We start from the raw sequence: 21,489 nt of genomic DNA, 5'->3' as shown, positions 1-21,489 counted from the left end.
AAACCATTTACAAAAGTTATGCCTTTATTTGAAAAGCTTCCTCAAATCCTCGGTTTGAGTTCAGATACCCCCCTAAGGTGCACCCGAATCCCTCAAACCAAGGCTCTGATACCAATTGTAACAACTCAAATTTTTCAAACAAATTTTTCATTTTTAAAACATAATTGTTTCCATTAAAAACAAGGCATAAATAGTTTAATTATTCGGTCAATACAATTATTCAAACTCCCAAGATCATAAAACAATCTTCAGTGTGTATCGATCATGCCGGCGCCTTCCCACGGTCCTCGCTAGTACCTGAAATACATACACAACAACTGTAAGCATAAATGCTTAGTGAGTTCCCCAATATACACTTACACACATACGCCTTTCCAGGCCCTGACCTTCCGGTCCTCAATACAACGCCTTCCGGCCCATAACATAATCGCCTTCCGGCCCATAACATATTGCCTTCCGGCCCACATATCATACATAGCACATATAACAATTAACTTACCACATATAGCATACATATCACATAACATATTCGACCTCCCGGTCACACAGTCAAACCCTTCCGGGTACAGTATAGTGAGAAGACTCACCTCGTATATGCTGAAAGCTAGCAACTCCTGAAATGACTCGTGCACAACCGACGAGCTACAACCTCCCTATAACATTACGTAACTCATTAATACTTATCTCTTCTAAGTGTGACTATCCCTAAGAAGTCAGACTTAGGTCAACTCTGGTCAACGGTCAACGGTCAGCTCAACCGGACTCGGCGAGTACCATGGCGACTCGGCGAGTCTAGACGTCTTCCAACTTTCTGAGATTCCTTATCTACTCGTCGAGTACCCTCATCGACCCGACGAGTTACTCCTGGAAGAATCGCGGGGCCACCCCGACTCCACTCGCCGAGTCTGAAGAATAACTCGGCGAGTCCCAGTAAATCTTCAAGCTACTCGCCGAGTCTGAAGAACAACTCGGCGAGTCCATGCCATGCAGACGAGTAACTGCTTCCTGAATTACGTATGGTCCCAAGATATACAACCATGGGACCCTCTGGACGTCTAAACATCTCTTTACTGTGGGTATAACATCTGGGTAATAACATAATAACCCATCTAATCACTAAATGGGTTTTTCATAAACCCTAGGTTCATAGGCACATTAACTAACATAATTGATCCGAGTATTACCTGAGAACGTTCTCTCTGTGTCCCCCAACCTCAGGACTCGATCCTCCTTGATATTCCTTTGACCAATTTCTTCTTCTTCTTGTCTAACCAATTCTTCCAAGTTCCAAAAGCTTTCTCTCCTGCTCTAGACGTCCACAGCGATTAGGGTTCCTCTCAATCGACCAAAAGACTGAAAATGACGGCCTAAGAGGCGTTATATACGATTCAAACTGAACGGTTAGGGTTTCTGCTGAACAACGTCGACTCGCCGAGTCCATACCTGGACTCGTCGAGTCCCGTCGCGATCCCGCGACCAAGTCAGCGATCCTACTCGGCGAGTCTAGGCTCCAACTCGCCGAGTCCCCTCTTAAATCACCCCAAAAACATAATTTTAATAATACCTGAGATTCCGGGCTGTTACAGGAAATTTTGTGGATATGAAGGAGGAAAGAGTGGAAGAGGATAAGGGGACAAAACCTAGACTAGCTTGTGATGTGATGTGAGTTTAAGTGATGTGATCTTGTCTAGCCACTTGCTTGGGTGGTTGCTTAGAGATAGGGTTAGTTAACTAACTAACTACTAGTTATTTAGTTAGTTAGGAGTTCTAGTTAAGGAGAGGGAAGGTCTTAATCTCGAAAATTAGAAGAGGGATTAAGAAGCATTCTTAGTAAAATGTCTTAAGTGATTAAGCACTTATTAATTAAGTTGGCACTTATCTCCACCAATTCTCTTATCTTAATTGATTTAGACATCACAAAACTTACATGAAATCACTTTAAGTCATGACCCATAACTAGTCATTCACTAGATAATAATACATATATACAAATACATACATGTATACTTAGTATAAAATAACAATGTAGTTTTTGTGTATTTGAACTTTAATGTTTATGTTTTATTCTTTTTATTCAAAAACACTTAAATACATTCTAATTATACCTTATAATAATTCATTTAATATTTTAATTTATTTAAATATAAAATTTATTGACCAATGTATAATTTCGTGACATTTAACCGGTTAACCATATCGTTAAACACGTTTTGTCACTTTGGTTCGTATATTTGTCAAATTTAGATCCTCCACATCTATTAAGCAAACGTTTTACATAGAACCTAACTTACTTATCAACTAGAGAAATGTTGATACAAAAATTAAGTTTTTTGCGTTTAAATGATGTTATATGCTAATTTTCACAAACCGGTGATGGTTCGTAGTCATACATCATAACGAAATTATCATTAGTTACTTGTTTTATATTTCACAAGAACTTATTTAAATAAAAGAGGTTAAATTCCTTCGACCATTCTTGATAAAATACTCATATTGCTTAATAATCAAAACATAGCATCGTACGATCGTTCCTATTTTTACCAATTGTTACAAAAACCCATTCATGACAATCTACTTTCATAAGCTACTTCCAAAGTATGATCGACTGTGGATAGTTTGAATAATCTTATTATTCTGGAAGTCAAAACATGCAAAAAAAAAAAAATGAAACAATAGTAAATAATTGACACAAGATAGAATCTTTACTTATAAATAAGACTCCTTTTATTCAATAATCAAATATCAATTACATTATAGCTATTACAAGTTTCTAAATGTCTATCTAATCATTAAACTAATATCGTCTTTCAGCCCGATACTCCTAGCATGCTGCAAGTGCCTAACCCTACTCAGTCCCTTTGTAAGGGGATTTGTTGGGTTCTCCTCTGACAATACCCCCTTCATTACGAGAAGTCCATCTTTTCCTCGATGTCTTATGAAGTGATATTTTCTATCGATGTGCCTGGATCTGCCATGATCCCTTGGCTAAGGCGACCGCACCCTCGTGGTCACAAAAAATCTCCATAGGCTCCTTTATAGATGGTACAACTCCAAGGTCTCCGATGAAGTTCTTTAGCCATATTTCCTCCTTCAATGCCCCACTTACTGCTATGTACTCTGATTCGCACGTTGAATCAGCTACAGTCTCCTGTTTGGAACTTTTCCAAGTTACTGCTCCTCCATTTAAGGTAAATACCCAGCCCGAATGAGAGCGGAAATTATCTCTGTCAGTCTAAAAGTTGGTGTCACTATACCTTGTCACTCTCAAGTCATCATTCCCACCGAGAGTAAGGCTCAGTCCTTAGTCCTCCGCAGGTACTTAAGAATGTTCTTTATTGAAGTCCAGTGAGCTTTACCATGGTTCTCGTGATATCTATTAACCATGCTCAAAGCAAATGCTACATCAGGACGAGTACATGTCATAGCATACATGATCGAGCCAACTACAAAAACATATGGTATCCGACTCATTTCTGCAAGTTTGGAATGTCGTTTCTTATGAGTAGTATGTCATCTACATACATTACCAGAAAGCTAACTGTACTCCCACTAGATTTAACATATACATAGGACTCATCCCCGCTTCTCGAAAAACCAAACTCTTTGACTTTATCATTGAAACAAAGATTCCATCTGCGAGATGCTTGTTTTAATCCATAAATGGATTTCTCAAGCTTACACACTCTATTAGGGTACTTTGCATAGACAAAACCCTATAGATGACTCATGTAACGAGGGAACCTTCCCTGTCCACATTTTGTGAGGTGTTTTGGCAACCATTTTAGTTGGGACTAGATTAAGGATATGGGCGGCAGTCTCTAAGGCATGCCCCCAGAATGAGATAGGTAACAAAGCTCGACTCATCATGGAACGAACCATGTCCAACAGGGTTCGATTGCGCCTCTCAGCCATACCATTAAGTTGTGGTGTCCTAGGTGGCGTTAATTGTAAAACAATTCCATATTTTTTAAGATAGTCATGAAACTCAATACTAAGATACTCTCCACCTTGATCAGATCAGAACATCCTTATCTTCCTACCCAACTGATTCTCCACTTCTTGTTTAAACTCACAACCTTTTCCATACTTGGTTGGATTCCCTTTTTTGTTACTTAGTATCCCAATAATTTTTCCTTCTTGCACACCAAACATGCATTTCGTGGGGTTCAACTTCACGTGTACTTTCTTAATGGTTTCGAGCATTTCTTCTGTGTATTTTAGTAGTGCGTTGTCATTCTGGATTTTGATCACGATGTCGTCAACGTATACTTCTAAGTTTCTGCCAATCTGATCTTTGAAGACCTTTTCCATAAGTCGTTGATAGGTTGCTCCTACATTCTTGAGGCCGAAAGGCATTTTTGTATAACAGAATGTTCCATGGTCAATGTAGAATGTTGTCTTTTATTCGTCCTCCTTCTTCATTAACACCCGATGATAACCCTTATATGTGTTGTTGGGTTTTTATTCAAAAACTAGTTTCAAAAACATGATTTTTAGCAATGGAAGGCTTATAACATTTTGAATAACATAAAAATGTTAAACCCACCAAAGATCTTCTTGCAAAGTTTGGAAAGAAAACAAACACAACCAAAGAAGAAGAAGAACAAATAAAAACATTTGTAGTTCTTTGGATCCTCTTGGGAGGCTTAGAAGTTGATGAACTTTAGATACACCAACAAGAAGCCAACTTGATGTAGATTGTTAGTTCTTTTGTATAAAACTCTTAAGACTCTTAAGCTTTATGTTCTTATCAAAATAAGAACATAAAGAGAACATCAAGAAGCAAGTAATCTTCATGTGTTCTTAACAAAACTAGAGAGAGTGAGATGAAGAGAACAAATTTCAAAATTTTTCATGGGTTAAGACAAGAGAATGAAAGCCTCACTTTATATAGAAAATCTTTGGTGTATAAGTTCTTAACACTTTAAGAACCCATGCCCCTAAAGCCTAAGTGTTCCCTATGCTTCCGTCCATGCCTTTTTTTGAATAAATTAATTAAAAGACCATCACTCCTTAATTTAATCATATTGTCCATGCTTGTCTTTTTAGAGGAGTGTACTTTTCATTAAACAAATGAAAAGCCCATACTCTCTTTTGTCTAGCCAAATTTTGATTATTATAAAGGTAAAAGAAGACAAAATCCTTTTATATTTTATAAACCAAGTTTATAAAATATAAACTTTAAATTTTTGGTAAAAGACAAAAGAATTTATCTAGTCTAAAATGTTGTGCATGACTTATTAATTCATACCATATGAATTATATATAATGTTACTTGCTAATGAAAATTATTATTCCCTAGAAATAAATAATTTTCAATTTAATTATAAGAGTTTATTAAATATTTATTAAAATCAATTTCTAATAAATAATCAATTATATCAAGTTGTTGTTAGTGTGACCCTTTAGTATCATATGTTAATTAGCAATATCACTTTAATATGATTCTTGAGCATACTAGATCTTTCAATCTTCCACTTGCGTAAGATTCATATTAGATTGATAAAGACAGTAGTGAACATCTAGCAACATTTCACTACCCCATCAACATACGACTTTGTGCCATTATATCAACGCCCAATTCCTAAAAAGCTCCAAGCTACAATTGGCGTATATAAGGTAAGTTTATCAGTTATCCCTTTGTCACAGACATCATGTTAAACATGAGATTAGGATCACAATCAATATCATATGGTGTTCAAATTTTTGTAAGGCGCCTTAGATGTCTAACTCTCAACACATAAGAGGAACAAATCCCATCTTGACTACATAAGCCTCTTGCATAGTTCATACCATACCTAGAAATGGATTTTATAACTGCCCGATTAAGGACCAACGTTTGACCATATCTAAGCACAATAATCCCTACACTTAAGTCCCACTATGTACCTCAGGTGTTAAGGATACAAATATATATACCTTTTAATCAAGTATCGTTCATGATAGCGATCCATGAGATGATCTTGATGTGGATCAATTCAATACTAGTTCTCAAACAAGTACCCATGAAACTTGGTTACAACCCACTGCCTACCTTCATCCAGTGAAAGTTAACCATTCCAATTCATATTAGCCTTATTTCATAATTGTTCCCACAATTATAATCAACTATGAACTTTTAGAATAATAAGATTATTCATGGATTAAACCTGTTAATATAGAACACAACAAGTATTGATGTCATGATCATATACCATTATATCAAAACATTATATAATAGTTGTTGTTATAATGTTCCAATATCCAAATACTAAATCTAAATCAAAATCCCATTTCTAGCATAATAAAGTCTTATAGCTCAAGTGTGACCATTCATACTTAGCTTAGAAGAAAGACTTTATTAATGGGTTCGACTAAACTTAATTTGTGTGAATTCTGTGAATACTATCATCTCCTTATTTGAATTTAATTGAGGTATAGTTAAATATCTTGGAGTATATGATTGGTGTTCTTTCATGATATAAAGTCTTTTAGCTCGATTAAGTATACTTTGGAAATCACAAATATTTCTATATGATCCTTGAATGGCAGAGATCAACATAGCTTTTCAATGAACTCATTCATCCAATCATAATAGATTTAAACTTCTAAAGTAGTGTGTTCTTATTTTGTAGTATATTGTGTCATTTTGTTTTGCTTAGACCTCATTCCAACTAAACTTACTCTTCATCCCATAATGAAGTCATAATCCAATTATAATTCATAATTATTAACATTTGTTTAGAATCAGAATCTTATGTAGCTCTTTACATGAAGATTTTGCTCTAAACTATATGTCTCATATACATTATCTTAGTTCTTCCAAAGTACTCTTAGAATGTTTCTACAGTCATCCAGTGACTTAACCATGTATTCAATCGATATATTATGATATGCTCATAGCATGATCACACACTAGGTCTTATGCATAATATGACATAAATGATGGATTCATTTTCTAAGCAAATCAAATATAAATCATTTTAGCTAGTTTAAACCAATAGGCTAGGTCTTTTTGAGGTTGGCTCAATACTTCGGGCCCCGTGATAATACCAAGATGCCTTAAAAGGAATTTTGTATCTTGATACTTTTCAAGATATTGTCCATATATGCTTAAGGATTTAAAACTTTTAACATTTATTTTATCTGTCCCTATAGATTTTACATTCCAAGAATGTATCTTGTCCTTCCTAAGTCTTTCATTTTAGAAATACATTATGTGTCAAGGTGAAAAAGCTTGGCATTGTCAGAATGTAATTTCTTCTGATTAAGTATGTCTCGTTCATACAAGATTAGGAATGTCACTATGTTCCCACTAGTTCTTAGTAAACACACATGTTCTATTCATTTAAATATAAAAGCATGCCTTATGGTTTTACATGAAAATGATAACTGCAACATTGAGATCTTTGCTTTATATCCACAGGTGGATCTCAAGCTTTACATATTTTTTTAGGATAACATGGATTAAGAAAACCTCCAGGTTAATCTATATAGATATCTTCTAGTAGATATCTATTAAGAAAAACGGTCTTTCTTGGAATATATATTCTACATTTCATATTGAGAATACGAATTTATATTAAACGATATCCATGTTGATCTAATCATAGCTACTTGTGAAAAAAGGTTTGATCATAGTCAACTTCATGAGTATGATAATGACCATATTCAATGACATGAGTTTGAGAAAATCCTTTTATAACGAGTTTTGCTTTAAATGTGTATAGTTATCCATGTAATGTATTCTTTCTAGAAGACCCATTTACTCCTTCTAGCCTTGCTATAAATAGAAAGTTCAATCAATTCCATACCTGATTATCATACATGGATTACATCTCATGCTCATGACATTAAATCATTAATCTGATTCGACATCTGACATAACATCTTGGTATTTGATGAATTGGCTAGAAACTATCAATAAAAACTCATTAATGAGAGATTCCACATTTCTCAATTCATAAATGATTTCTACCACTCATGCGAACAATTTGTGTTTGTGAATACCTATTATTCAAGTTTAACAATCCTTGTTAAAAAAACTAGTACCAACTTGTAACGCCTGTGTTTCCGGGCTTGCCGTTTTTAGCAATATAATAGTCTAGGTTAACCTTTGTAACCCGTTTTGAAATAATAAGATTGTATTATTTGAGTATTATGTGTTTTGTGCTTAATTGCTTAATTATGTGGTTTGATTAATTAAGAATAAAAATAAGCGTCAAAATTTAAGTGTAAAATAAACTTAATATCCTTGGTTAATGTTGTAGTAGTCGAAACGAGGTTTCCGAATATATATAGAACGCCCAAATCTGACTTCGTATGAGGAAGTTATGATTTATTGAAGTTCCGGCTTAGCGGTGTGCAGCCCGAAATACTCGATTTGAGATCGAGCGGTTTTTAGCCGAAGCAATCTAAACGAGGATCGAAGGTCTCGTTGTTGGTATCAAAGCGATAAAAAGTTAGGCGAGAACGGACGTCAAACGAAGAAGTTATGAATTTATAACGAAAGTTTCTGTCGCGGCCTATTAAAAATAAATAATAAAAATAAATTCGAAATTAGCCGACAGAGTCTAAACGAAAGTTGTAGAGCGTAGTCTCACCTTCGCGTGGATATAAAGAACGTCGAAAACGGAGTTCGTATGAAGAAGATATGAATTTCCGAAGTTTATTTAATATTTTGTATTTAAATTTAATTGGAAATTCGGAAGCATTATCCGAAGGAGTCACCGATCTGATCCGAGGTACGCCCCGCGTACTCGAGTACGCCCTGCGTACTCCGAGGGATGTCGACACTCGCACTCGAGCACTTCGGATATGTAAGCAATGACGTTTTGGGCAGTACGCCCCGCGTAACGCAGTACGCCCCGCGTACTCCGAGGTTCCAGCCTCTATATAAAGGATCCGAAGACAGCCTCATTTCTTGTTCATTTTCTTCTCTTCTCTCTAGTCTTTTGCATCGTTTTTCGTGCCGAAGCTACCCCGAAGTCCCGGTATCATACTCTAGCCCCGAGGCAAGTCCCGAGACCCCGAAGATCCCGAGAAGCGCGGTTCCCGAGTCGAAGCTCTGCCCGCGAGAAGTTCGATTTTCGAGGAGATCTTCCAGATCTGCTGTGGATTACTACTTCTATAAGCCGTAGTGCTGTCGGATCGTCTTATGATCAAGTGAGTGTGTAGTTATTTCTTCTAATACAATAATACGAAGTATTTTATATAAAAATACGTGCTATGTGTATATATTTGGTTGTGTTATGTGTGAATGAGTATTCACTCTCTTCTATCTTATAAGATCTGCTTATTTCTTTATGAGATATGTGTTATGTGTGTGTGCCTCATCTGTTATGTGACATATGTGTTGATTAAAGCATGCTATACAGGTTTTCTTTAAACTACGTATGAAAATATATATTTTTATCTACTAATATGTTGGGTAGAACATGGGTAGATAGTTGGTGTGTAATAAACAGATGAGAGGCCTCGATGTTGTTGTTGTTGTTGATCTAGTTATTCAGCGGAGTATGGATAACGACCACGGACTCTTTCTAGACAGTCCAGTGGAACACTAGCAGGTTCATAACCTGTAGGTGTTGTGAACGATGTGTTCACCGGTGTACTCTATCCCCCTCATGGTTGCCTTTAGGATATCTATTGTTGAGGAAATCCCTTCGCAGTGATGTCCGTACCGATGAAAATCCTAGATTAGGTCCCTTGAGATAGTTGTTTTAGGGACGTAAAGTGAGGATAACGGGAATGGGTAATCGGGATAGTGATTGGTTGGTGAAATTAAATATAACTTATTTATTGTGGGTTGAAAACCCTATATGCTCACCAGGCTCCCAAGCCTGACCCACTCAGTTTTATTTGTATTACAGGAAGTGGCACAAGGGCGTAAGATGGATGGATCATCTTGTTGTTTTGTTTACAAGTCTGTATATGTATATATTTGTTGAATGACTTGTAATGTTTATCGTTTATGCTTTATGGTCTGTATCGGAACATGACATCCCGAGTTTTGATTATATAATGAAATGCATCTCTTGATGAAATGCTTTGATAAATATTATTTTATCATGTTTTGTTTTGGGAACAAATTCCGCAACTCTTTCAAATAAAAAGGATTTACTCTGAAAATATTTAAAAGCATAAATGAAAATCGGTCTTTTCTGGCCGAGATTTTGGGGATGTCACAGTTGGTATCAGAGCATTAGTTTAAGCGAACTAGGAATTTGAAGGATTTCTAGACTTAAACTTAGAATGCTAAATGGAATGATGAGATATGTGTCCGTTGGATTTTAGACACGAGCACTAGTTTATTTTAGGAAAGTTGCCTAAAATGCTTTATGTGCTAAATGTTATATGTTGCCATATATGATATTATTTGTTCGGATCTACGGTCTGTTGCCGACCGGATCTGGAAACCTTATGTGTGTAGGATTCTAAGCGTATGCCTACGTTATTGGAACTAGCATGTAAACGTTTCGGAGTGATAAGGATGATTTGAATATCTATCGTGAATGAGGATCTAATTTCACCTTATTCGGTGTGTAGATCAAAATGGTGAGAACGAGGAGTGGCGTTGGAAACGCGGATGAAAACAGGAATCAACCGCCAGTGATTGAGCAGATACCTGTTGTAGCAGCAGCACCAGAACCAATAACAATGGCTGCGGTGCAAGCCATGATTCGGGCTATGCTAGCCGAACAAAGGGAGGAGATGCGACAAATGTTGCATAATAATAGGGATGAACCTATCATACCTATTGAGGAACCGGAATTGATTCCCGAGCAATCGGAGGAAGGGAACAATAGTCGCATGGTGAGTCAAGTTGGGACTCAAGAGGAACGAAGGAACGATCCGGAAAGGAGAAACAACAAGGATGGGCGTATGTACAAGAATTTCTTGGGCGCCAAACCGCCAAGTCTTTCTGGGAGCCCAAAGCCTGTTGAGATAATGGATTGGATCTCCGAAATGGAGATGGTATTTGAAAGTTGCGACTGTAGCAACAAACAGAAGACCGTATTTGCGGTTAGACAACTGAAGACTGGAGTCTTGAGTTGGTGGAAGTTGTTGGCAGATACTATGCCACGAGGAGAAGCCCTGAAAATGTCATGGGAGGAGTTCTTGGAACAGTTAAGGGTGCAATATTGTTCGGAGATAGATCTGATTGATCTGAACAATGAGTTTCAAAACTTAAAGAAGGGGAAGATGAGCATAGATGACTATGCTACTGCATTTACTGAGAAGATGAAGTTGTTTCCGTACCTAGTGCCAACGGAGCTCCCCAAGATTGAGAGGTTTGCTAACGGACTGCCTGCTGACTTTGGTCCGACAGTCAAAATGGCAACCACTCTGAAAACGGCTGTTCGTGCAGCTAAGAATGTGGAGGCCCAGCAGAAGGAAAAGGGTCTGGAAAGAATAGATGTTGGAGAAAAGAGGAAGTTCGATGGAACTTCAGGGTCCAACAAGAAAAACAAGTTCTCGAAGTCTGGTTCGAGGGGAGGTGGAGGTGAGGCGAAATGGTGCGACAAATGTAAGAAGAAGCATCATGGAAGATGTGAGGTGGCGAACACATGCTACAAGTGTGGAAAGCCAGGGCACTATGCCAATGAGTGTACCCTCACAAAGAAAGTTTGCTATGGTTGTGGTGAGGAGGGTCATATGTCGAGAGACTGCCCGAAGAAGAAGGAGGCAGCTAGACCCAACATTCCGCCAAAGCCAAAGGCGAGAGCATTCCAGATGACACTGGAAGCTGCTAAAGATGAAGTTGATGTCGCTTCAGGTACCTTTCTCGTTAACGAATTGCCTGCCCAAATTTTATTTGATTCTGGAGCCAACTACTCCTTTATATCGCATGAATTTGGTAGAAAGCTAGCTTTGCCTGTTGTTAGACTAGATAATGCTTTATTAGTCGAAGTTGCTAGTGGCAAGTTTGTACCTGTTAGCTATCGCATGAAAAACATCTTAATTGATCTGAATGGGAATAAGTTCCACGAGGAATTATTGCCTATCGAACTTAATGGTTTCGACATCGTATTGGGAATGGATTGGCTTAGCGCCAACGACGCCGAAATTTTATGCAAGAAGAAAATAGTCAAAGTAAACCCGCCTGGGAAAGATTCGTTTATGGTGTATGGAGATAAACGCAGAGTGAATTCTGGAATCATTTCATTGATGAAAGCCAGAAAATGTTTGACCAAGGGGTGTACATCGTTTTTAGCATTCGTGATTGATGCTAAGAAGGAAAAGAAGGTGATGCAGAATATTCCAGTGGTGTGTGATTATCCGGAAGTATTTCCCGAAGATCTTCCTGGATTACCGCCTGATCGACAAGTGGAATTCCGTATTGACTTGTTGCCAGGAACAACGCCAATTGCGAAAGCACCTTATCGATTAGCACCGACGGAGATGAAGGAACTAATGATGCAACTTCAGGAGTTATTGGACAACGGTTTCATTAGACCTAGTTCATCGCCCTGGGGAGCTCCGGTGTTATTTGTAAAGAAGAAAGATGGAAGTATGAGAATGTGCATCGATTACAGAGAGCTGAACAAGGCAACAATAAAGAATAGATATCCGTTGCCGAGGATTGATGACCTGTTTGATCAATTGCAAGGTTCGAGCTATTTCTCGAAGATCGATCTTAGGTCAGGATATCATCAGCTAAAAGTAAGAGAGCAAGATATCGAGAAGACTGCATTCAGAACTAGATATGGACACTACGAGTTCTTGGTTATGTCGTTTGGACTAACCAATGCTCCAGCAGCGTTCATGGATTTGATGAATAGGGTTTGTAACCCGTTCCTTGATAAATCCGTGATAGTGTTCATAGACGACATTCTGATTTACTCGAAAAGCCAGGAGGAGCATGGCAGACACTTGCGAGAAGTGTTAGAAGTCTTGAAGAAGGAGAAGCTGTATGCTAAGTTCTCCAAATGTGATTTTTGGATTCGTGAAGTCCAATTCTTGGGTCACGTGGTCAACCAAGAAGGGATAATGGTTGATCCAGCGAAGATCGAAGCTGTGACGAAGTGGGAACAACCGAAAAGTCCCACGGAGATTCAAAGCTTTTTAGGATTAGCCGGATATTACCGAAGGTTTATCCAAGGCTTTTCTTCGATCGCTAGTCCATTGTCAGCTTTGACCCACAAAGGAGCTACTTATGCTTGGGGTGAGAAGCATCAGGAAGCATTTGAGAAGCTAAAGAAGAAGCTATGCGAGGCACCGATACTTTCTCTACCCGATGGAGTTGAAGACTTCGCTGTCTATAGCGATGCGTCTGGTGTTGGTTTGGGTTGTGTTTTGACCCAAAGAGAAAAGGTGATAGCATATGCGTCTCGACAGCTGAAAGAGCATGAAAAGAACTACCCGACTCATGATTTGGAGTTGGCAGCGGTAGTTTTCGCTCTGAAAATATGGAGGCATTACCTCTATGGCACGAAGTGCAAACTTTTCACTGATCATAAGAGTCTCCAATACCTCTTTAATCAGAAAGAATTGAATATGAGGCAACGACGCTGGCTAGAATTACTTAAAGACTATGACTGCGAGATACTTTACCACCCCGGTAAAGCTAATGTTGTTGCTGATGCTCTCAGTCGGAAAGTCAATCCCGAAAGGAAAAGGCCAAGAGCGTTGAGAATTGAAGTTGTATCAACTATTTTGGAAAGTATAAAGAAAGCTCAGAGCGAAGCTTCTGAGAAGAATGACAGAAAGGAGGAACGTTTGGGCAAAACGTTGGTGTTCGGTGTAAACAGTCATGGACTGAAGGTGTTCCAAGATCGGATTTGGATACCTAAGACAGGAGGAGTCAGAGATCTTCTGATGGAAGAAGCTCACAAGACCATGTACTCGATTCATCCGGGTAGCACTAAAATGTATAGGGACCTGAAACCCTACTACTGGTGGCCGACGATGAAGCTTGATGTTGCAAAGTATGTGGCCGAGTGTGTGACTTGTGCGAGAGTCAAGACACAACATCAGAAACCGTACGGGAGTTTAGAACCTTTGCCTGTGCCTATGGGTAAGTGGGAAGACATTGCTATGGATTTTGTCACTAAATTGCCCAGAACAAAGAATGGTCACGACATGATTTGGGTGGTCGTTGATCGATTCACTAAGAGTGCGCATTTCATAGCGGCCAGGGAGAAATGGTCTATGGATAAGCTTGCGAATTCTTACGTGAAGGAAATTGTGAGGCTTCACGGTGTTCCGTTAACGATTGTGTCGGATCGTGATAGCCGTTTCACATCGAGGTTTTGGAAAAGTCTACAAGAGGAATTGGGTACCAAGTTGTGTTTAAGTACAGCTTACCATCCACAGACTGATGGTCAGAGCGAACGAACGATACAAACACTTGAAGATATGCTGAGAGCATGTACTCTGGAATTCCTAGGTAATTGGGATGAACATTTACCGTTGGTAGAATTTTCCTATAATAATAGTTTCCACTCGAGCATTAAGATGGCACCTTACCAAGCTTTGTATGGACAGAAGTGTCGTACGCCGTCTTGTTGGCTTGAGGCTGGGGAAAAGCAGTTTATGGGACCGGAGTTGGTTCATCAAACTGCTGAAAAGTTGAAAATAATTAGGGAAAGAATGTTAGCAGCTCAAGATCGTCAAAAGAGCTATGCTGACAAGAAGCGAAGACCGATGACTTTTGAGGTTGGAGATTCGGTTTTGCTTAAAGTCTCGCCGTGGAAGGGACTTATAAGATTTGGTAAAAGGGGAAAGTTGAGTCCAAGGTTTATTGGACCGTTTAAAGTTCTTCAGAGGATTGGGAACCAAGCTTACAAGCTCGAACTACCAGAAGAACTGAATGGAATTCATAACACTTTTCATGTGTGTTATTTGAGGAAGTTCACGGGAGAAGTTCCCGACATAATTCCAATTTCTGAATTGAGAATTGATGAGAACAAAAGGTTGATTGAAGAACCAGAGGCAATTGTTGACCAAAAGACTAAGAAATTGCGACGCAAGATGGTTGGGTTAGTGCTTGTCCGATGGAAACACACGAATGGGCCGAATCTCACCTGGGAGACGGAGAGTGACATGATGGGTCGCTATCCGCATTTGTTCGTTGATGTGTGATTCCGGGGACGGAATCATTCTAAGGTGGAGAGAATTGTAACGCCTGTGTTTCCGGGCTTGCCGTTTTTAGCAATATAATAGTCTAGGTTAACCTTTGTAACCCGTTTTGAAATAATAAGATTGTATTATTTGAGTATTATGTGTTTTGTGCTTAATTGCTTAATTATGTGGTTTGATTAATTAAGAATAAAAATAAGCGTCAAAATTTAAGTGTAAAATAAACTTAATATCCTTGGTTAATGTTGTAGTAGTCGAAACGAGGTTTCCGAATATATATAGAACGGCCAAATCTGACTTCGTATGAGGAAGTTATGATTTATTGAAGTTCCGGCTTAGCGGTGTGCAGCCCGAAATACTCGATTTGAGATCGAGCGGTTTTTAGCCGAAGCAATCTAAACGAGGATCGAAGGTCTCGTTGTTGGTATCAAAGCGATAAAAAGTTAGGCGAGAACGGACGTCAAACGAAGAAGTTATGAATTTATAACGAAAGTTTCTGTCGCGGCCTATTAAAAATAAATAATAAAAATAAATTCGAAATTAGCCGACGGAGTCTAAACGAAAGTTGTAGAGCGTAGTCTCACCTTCGCGTGGATATAAAGAACGTCGAAAACGGAGTTCGTATGAAGAAGATATGAATTTCCGAAGTTTATTTAATATTTTGTATTTAAATTTAATTGGAAATTCGGAAGCATTATCCGAAGGAGTCACCGATCTGATCCGAGGTACGCCCCGCGTACTCGAGTACGCCCTGCGTACTCCGAGGGATGTCGACACTCGCACTCGAGCACTTCGGATACGTAAGCAATGACGTTTTGGGCAGTACGCCCCGCGTAACGCAGTACGCCCCGCGTACTCCGAGGTTCCAGCCTCTATATAAAGGATCCGAAGACAGCCTCATTTCTTGTTCATTTTCTTCTCTTCTCTCTAGTCTTTTGCATCGTTTTTCGTGCCGAAGCTACCCCGAAGTCCCGATATCATACTCTAGCCCCGAGGCAAGTCCCGAGACCCCGAAGATCCCGAGAAGCGCGGTTCCCGAGTCGAAGCTCTGCCCGCGAGAAGTTCGATTTTCGAGGAGATCTTCCAGATCTGCTGTGGATTACTACTTCTATAAGCCGTAGTGCTGTCGGATCGTCTTCTGATCAAGTGAGTGTGTAGTTATTTCTTCTAATACAATAATACGAAGTATTTTATATAAAAATACGTGCTATGTGTATATATTTGGTTGTGTTATGTGTGAATGAGTATTCACTCTCTTCTATCTTATAAGATCTGCTTATTTCTTTATGAGATATGTGTTATGTGTGTGTGCCTCATCTGTTATGTGACATATGTGTTGATTAAAGCATGCTATACAGGTTTTCTTTAAACTACGTATGAAAATATATATTTTTATCTACTAATATGTTGGGTAGAACATGGGTAGATAGTTGGTGTGTAATAAACAGATGAGAGGCCTCGATGTTGCTGTTGTTGTTGATCTAGTTATTCAGCGGAGTATGGATAACGACCACGGACTCTTTCTAGACAGTCCAGTGGAACACTAGCAGGTTCATAACCTGTAGGTGTTGTGAACGATGTGTTCACCGGTGTACTCTATCCCCCTCATGGTTGCCTTTAGGATATCTATTGTTGAGGAAACCCCTTCGCAGTGATGTCCGTCCCGATGAAAATCCTAGATTAGGTCCCTTGAGATAGTTGTTTTAGGGACGTAAAGTGAGGATAACGGGAATGGGTAATCGGGATAGTGATTGGTTGGTGAAATTAAATATAACTTATTTATTGTGGGTTGAAAACCCTATATGCTCACCAGGCTCCCAAGCCTGACCCACTCAGTTTTATTTGTATTACAGGAAGTGGCACAAGGGCGTAAGATGGATGGATCATCTTGTTGTTTTGTTTACAAGTTTGTATATGTATATATTTGTTGAATGACTTGTAATGTTTATCGTTTATGCTTTATGGTCTGTATCGGAACATGACATCCCGAGTTTTGATTATATAATGAAATGCATCTCTTGATGAAATGCTTTGATAAATATTATTTTATCATGTTTTGTTTTGGGAACAAATTCCGCAACTCTTTCAAATAAAAAGGATTTACTCTGAAAATATTTAAAAGCATAAATGAAAATCGGTCTTTTCTGGCCGAGATTTTGGGGATGTCACACAACTCTAACTACACTAGGTTATGGTTCTTGAGCAACTTCAAGTTCCATAGACCTCCCATTTGTTTTGTCATTAGAAGCTTGCTTTCTACTAATCCAACTATAAGAGGAATAAGAAATCTTATTCTTGGTGGATTTGAATATAATAATCTAAGACACATTTAGAGTATTATACAAGTATGTATATAGTAGATTTTGGGTTTAAAAGCTTTAGTCCAACATAGGATTTAAATCCATAAAACATTTAATAAGATAGGGATGGAGCGTTTCCATACAAAATCTTATGAAGAAGATGTTATATCTACTTATTAGTTGATATTTGTACTCAAGGTACAATTGATATTGTTAGAGGGGTTATCTCAAGGAAATAAAAGGAGGAATTTTCTACCGATTAGAAAGTAAATCATACCAAGTAAGATTTAATTCATCATTCATTATCATTAAGGCTTTAGATAGTCTTCACCAGTTTATATATCAACTTTATATTTGAATCCTTAAGCAAAAATTTCACAATTATGTTTTACCATATAAAATATAATTATAACTACTATAGTTTTCAATAAAGTTGATTTGGTATCTTGTGTTAAATCTTAGACATTCATTAGAAAGTAAATCATACATCATAGTGTATAGTTCCTTAATAGTTTATTTTCCATACTACTTAGTGAAAAAAATCATTAGAAATCTTATATATATATATATATATATATATATATATATATATATATATATATATATATATATATATATGTATATATATATATATATATGTATGTATGTCAAATAAACTACATTATTTGCCTTTAAGGACCCCTTTCTTGAAGTTGGAATATGTGAATGTCATTTATATAATAAAGATAACAATGTGAAAGATGAGTTTGATTTAAAACAAGTTTAAGTCAAAAGTATTTTCCATATAGAGAACTTATTATTTATAACACTAATATTTACTTTATAATTCTTAATAAGAGATTTAGTATCAAAAAAAGAATTTTAATCATTTCCGAATATGAAGATGATCGTTATAATAAACGATTTAAGTAAATAATCAATCATTGATAAATTAAACTCAGACCTATATTTAGGCAAGCTAAATTAAAACATACATTGTTCCAAAACAAACATTGTTTTATATTACAAGTACATTATGCTCCGAGCATAATAAACTAGACTTCGAGAATGTAGTTCCAACTTGATTTTGCTCAGCTAGATACTCTTCTGTAAATATCTAAAGTATTAGTCTCTTCCAGACTTTCTTTCTAGATGAGAGGAGCAAATCCTCTTCAAGTGTCCAGTTTCTTCGCAAAATAAAAAAGATCCATCTATGTAGGCCTTATTGGATTTCTTAGGCTTAACGGTGTTCAGTCCATAAAACATAGGCGTCCTAGATCACACAAGGTGATTCTTTTGGGGCTTGAACTATTCCTAGTTTGATGTTAGAAACACCTTTAACACCATAATGATGCCTTTAATAGGGTATCATGTTCAAGTTTATTACTCAAAGCAAATAGTTTAGGACTAGGACCTTTAAGTTACAATTTCATATCTCTCACGAGATTGTCTTTTTAAGACATGAACTGTAACACCTGTGTTTCTAGGCTAGACATTAATGTTGATGTAATAGTCTAGGTTAACCTTTGTAACTCATTTTGAAATAATAAGAATGTATTATTTGAGTATTATGTGTTTTATGCTTAATTGTGTTGCTTAAATGAATTAAGAATAAAAATAAGCATAATAACAAAATATTAGATAAGCCTAATATCTATGAAGGAAGTTGTAGTAGTCGTGACAAGGGTTCCGAATATATAAAGAATGCCGAAATCTGAGTTATAACGAAGAAGTTATAACTTGTCGAAGTTTCGCGACAAAACCGGCACGACACTGTATGACGTAAAATACGAGTTTCAGATAGAGCGATATCTAGCCTTAGTGATCTAAACAAAAGTCGTAGAATACGTTAAACCGAGAGCGTCCATAAAAAGAACGTCTAAATTTGACTTCGTATGAGGAAGTTATGATTTTTCTAAGTTTCGACTTAGCGGTATACAACCCAAATTTCGAATATGAGATTGAGTGATTTCTAGCCGAAACAATCTAACGAGAATCGAAGATCTCATCAATAGTAGTCCAACGGTGAAAAGACAGACGAAAACGGACGTTAGATGAAGAAGTTATGAATTTCTAACGAAGTTTTCATGTCCCGACCTACTAAAAATAATATAATAAAAATAAAGTCAAAACTAGCCGACGAAGTCTAAACGAGAGTTGTAGAGCATAGTCTCACCTTCGTGTGGATATAAAGAACGTCGAAAATGGAGCTCGTACACAAAAGATATGAATTTCTGAAGTTCAAGGCACGCTTACCAAAGGGGGAACGCCCCGCGTTCGGAGCCCAAAGCCTATCCCGTCGCATGTCAAGTCTGAAGTTCGTAAGCCATGACGCACGGCGGAACGCGCTGCGTTCGAGGGCCAGACTCCCTATAAATAGAAGTCGAGTCCAGCCGAATTAGTTGCTTAATTTCTTTCCTGTCACTCCTTATTCCCTCGTTTTACGTGCAAGTTATACCCCCGAAGCCCCGGTATCATCCTGAGACCCGAAACGAGTCCTGAAGCCCCGAAGATCTCGAGAAACAGAGTTCCCGAGCCGAAACATTGCTCGTGAGAAGCCCGGTTTTTGTGAAGATCTCACGGTTTCACCGAAGAATACTACTTTTAAAGTCGTAGTGCTGTCCGATAATCATCTTATCAAGTGAGTGTATATTCCTTTTCTTTTAACACATAGATACGAAGTATTCTCTACAAAATATGTGTTATGTGTTTGTATATTATTTGCTTATTTGAAATAATTGTTGAATGACTGATTTGTACAGGTTTTAAGCTATATATAAATGTATATACTTTTATCTAAAAGTATGATGGGTAGAACATGGGTAGATAGTTGTGTGTGATGAAATAAAATGATGAGAGGCCTCGATGTTGTTGTTGATCAAGTCATTTATCGGAGTATGGATGACGCCCACAGACTTTTTCTAGACAGTCCAGTGGAACACTGACAGGTTCATAACCTGTAGGTGTTGTGAACGATGTGTTCACCGGTGTACTCTATCCCCCTCATGGTTGCCTTAGGACATCTATTGTCGAGGAAACCCCTTTGCAGTAATATCCGTCTCGATGAAAATCCTAGATTAGGTCCCTTGTAATAGTTGTTGTCATAGGGACGTAAAGTGAGGATAACGGGAATGGGTAATCGGGTTATTGTTGGTTGGTGAAATTAAATATAATTATTTATTGTGGGTTGAAAACCCTATATGCTCACCAGGCTCCCAAGCCTGACCCACTCAGTTTTATTTGTATTACAGGTAGTGGCGCGAGAGCATAGATTGGACAACTTGTGAAGATATTTTGTTTATAGGCCAGTAGTTGTGTATAACTGTTGTAAGGCTTATAATGCGCCGTTTATGCTTTTGGTCTGTATCGGAACATGACATCCCGAGTTTTGTTATATATGAAAATACATTTCTTTAAGGAATGCTTTGATAAATTTTATTTATCATATTTTGTTTTGGGAACAAATTTCGCAACTCTTTTAAATCAAAGAATTACGCTGAAAATTATTTTAAAAGCGTTAAATTAAATTGGTCTTTTCTGGCCGTGATTTTGGGGATGTCGCAATTGGTATCAGAGCATCAGTTTAAGAGAACTAGGAATTTTTAGGATTTCTATACTTAAACTTAGTATGCTAAGTGAAGATTGTGAGATGAGTGTCTGTCATATTTTAGACACGAGCAGTAGTTTATTTTAGGAAAGTTACCGAAAATGCTTTTATGTGCTAAATGTTATATGCTTACCATATATGATATTATTTGTTCGGATGTATGGTTTGTTGCCAACCGAATATGGAAACCTCATGTGTTTAGGATTCTAAGTGTAGGATTAATGTATTAGAACTAGCATGTAAACGTTTCAGAGTGATAAGGATGATTTAATTATCAATAATGATTGAGGATCTAATTTCACCTTATTCAGTGTATAGATCAAAATGGTAAGAACCAGAAGTGGCGTTGGAAACGCAGATGAAAACATGAATCAACCACCTATGATTGAGCGAGTACCTATTGTAGTAGCAGTACCTTAGCCAATGACAATGGATGGGGTACAAGCGATGATCCAAATGATGTTGGATCATCAAATGGAAGAAATGAGACATCTGCTTCGGCAGAATCATGACGAACTTTCAATGCCGATTGAACCGCCC

This window comes from Lactuca sativa, chromosome 4 (assembly GCF_002870075.4).
Source record: "Lactuca sativa cultivar Salinas chromosome 4, Lsat_Salinas_v11, whole genome shotgun sequence".
NCBI lineage: Eukaryota > Viridiplantae > Streptophyta > Magnoliopsida > Asterales > Asteraceae > Lactuca > Lactuca sativa.
This window is presented reverse-complemented; position numbering follows the sequence as displayed.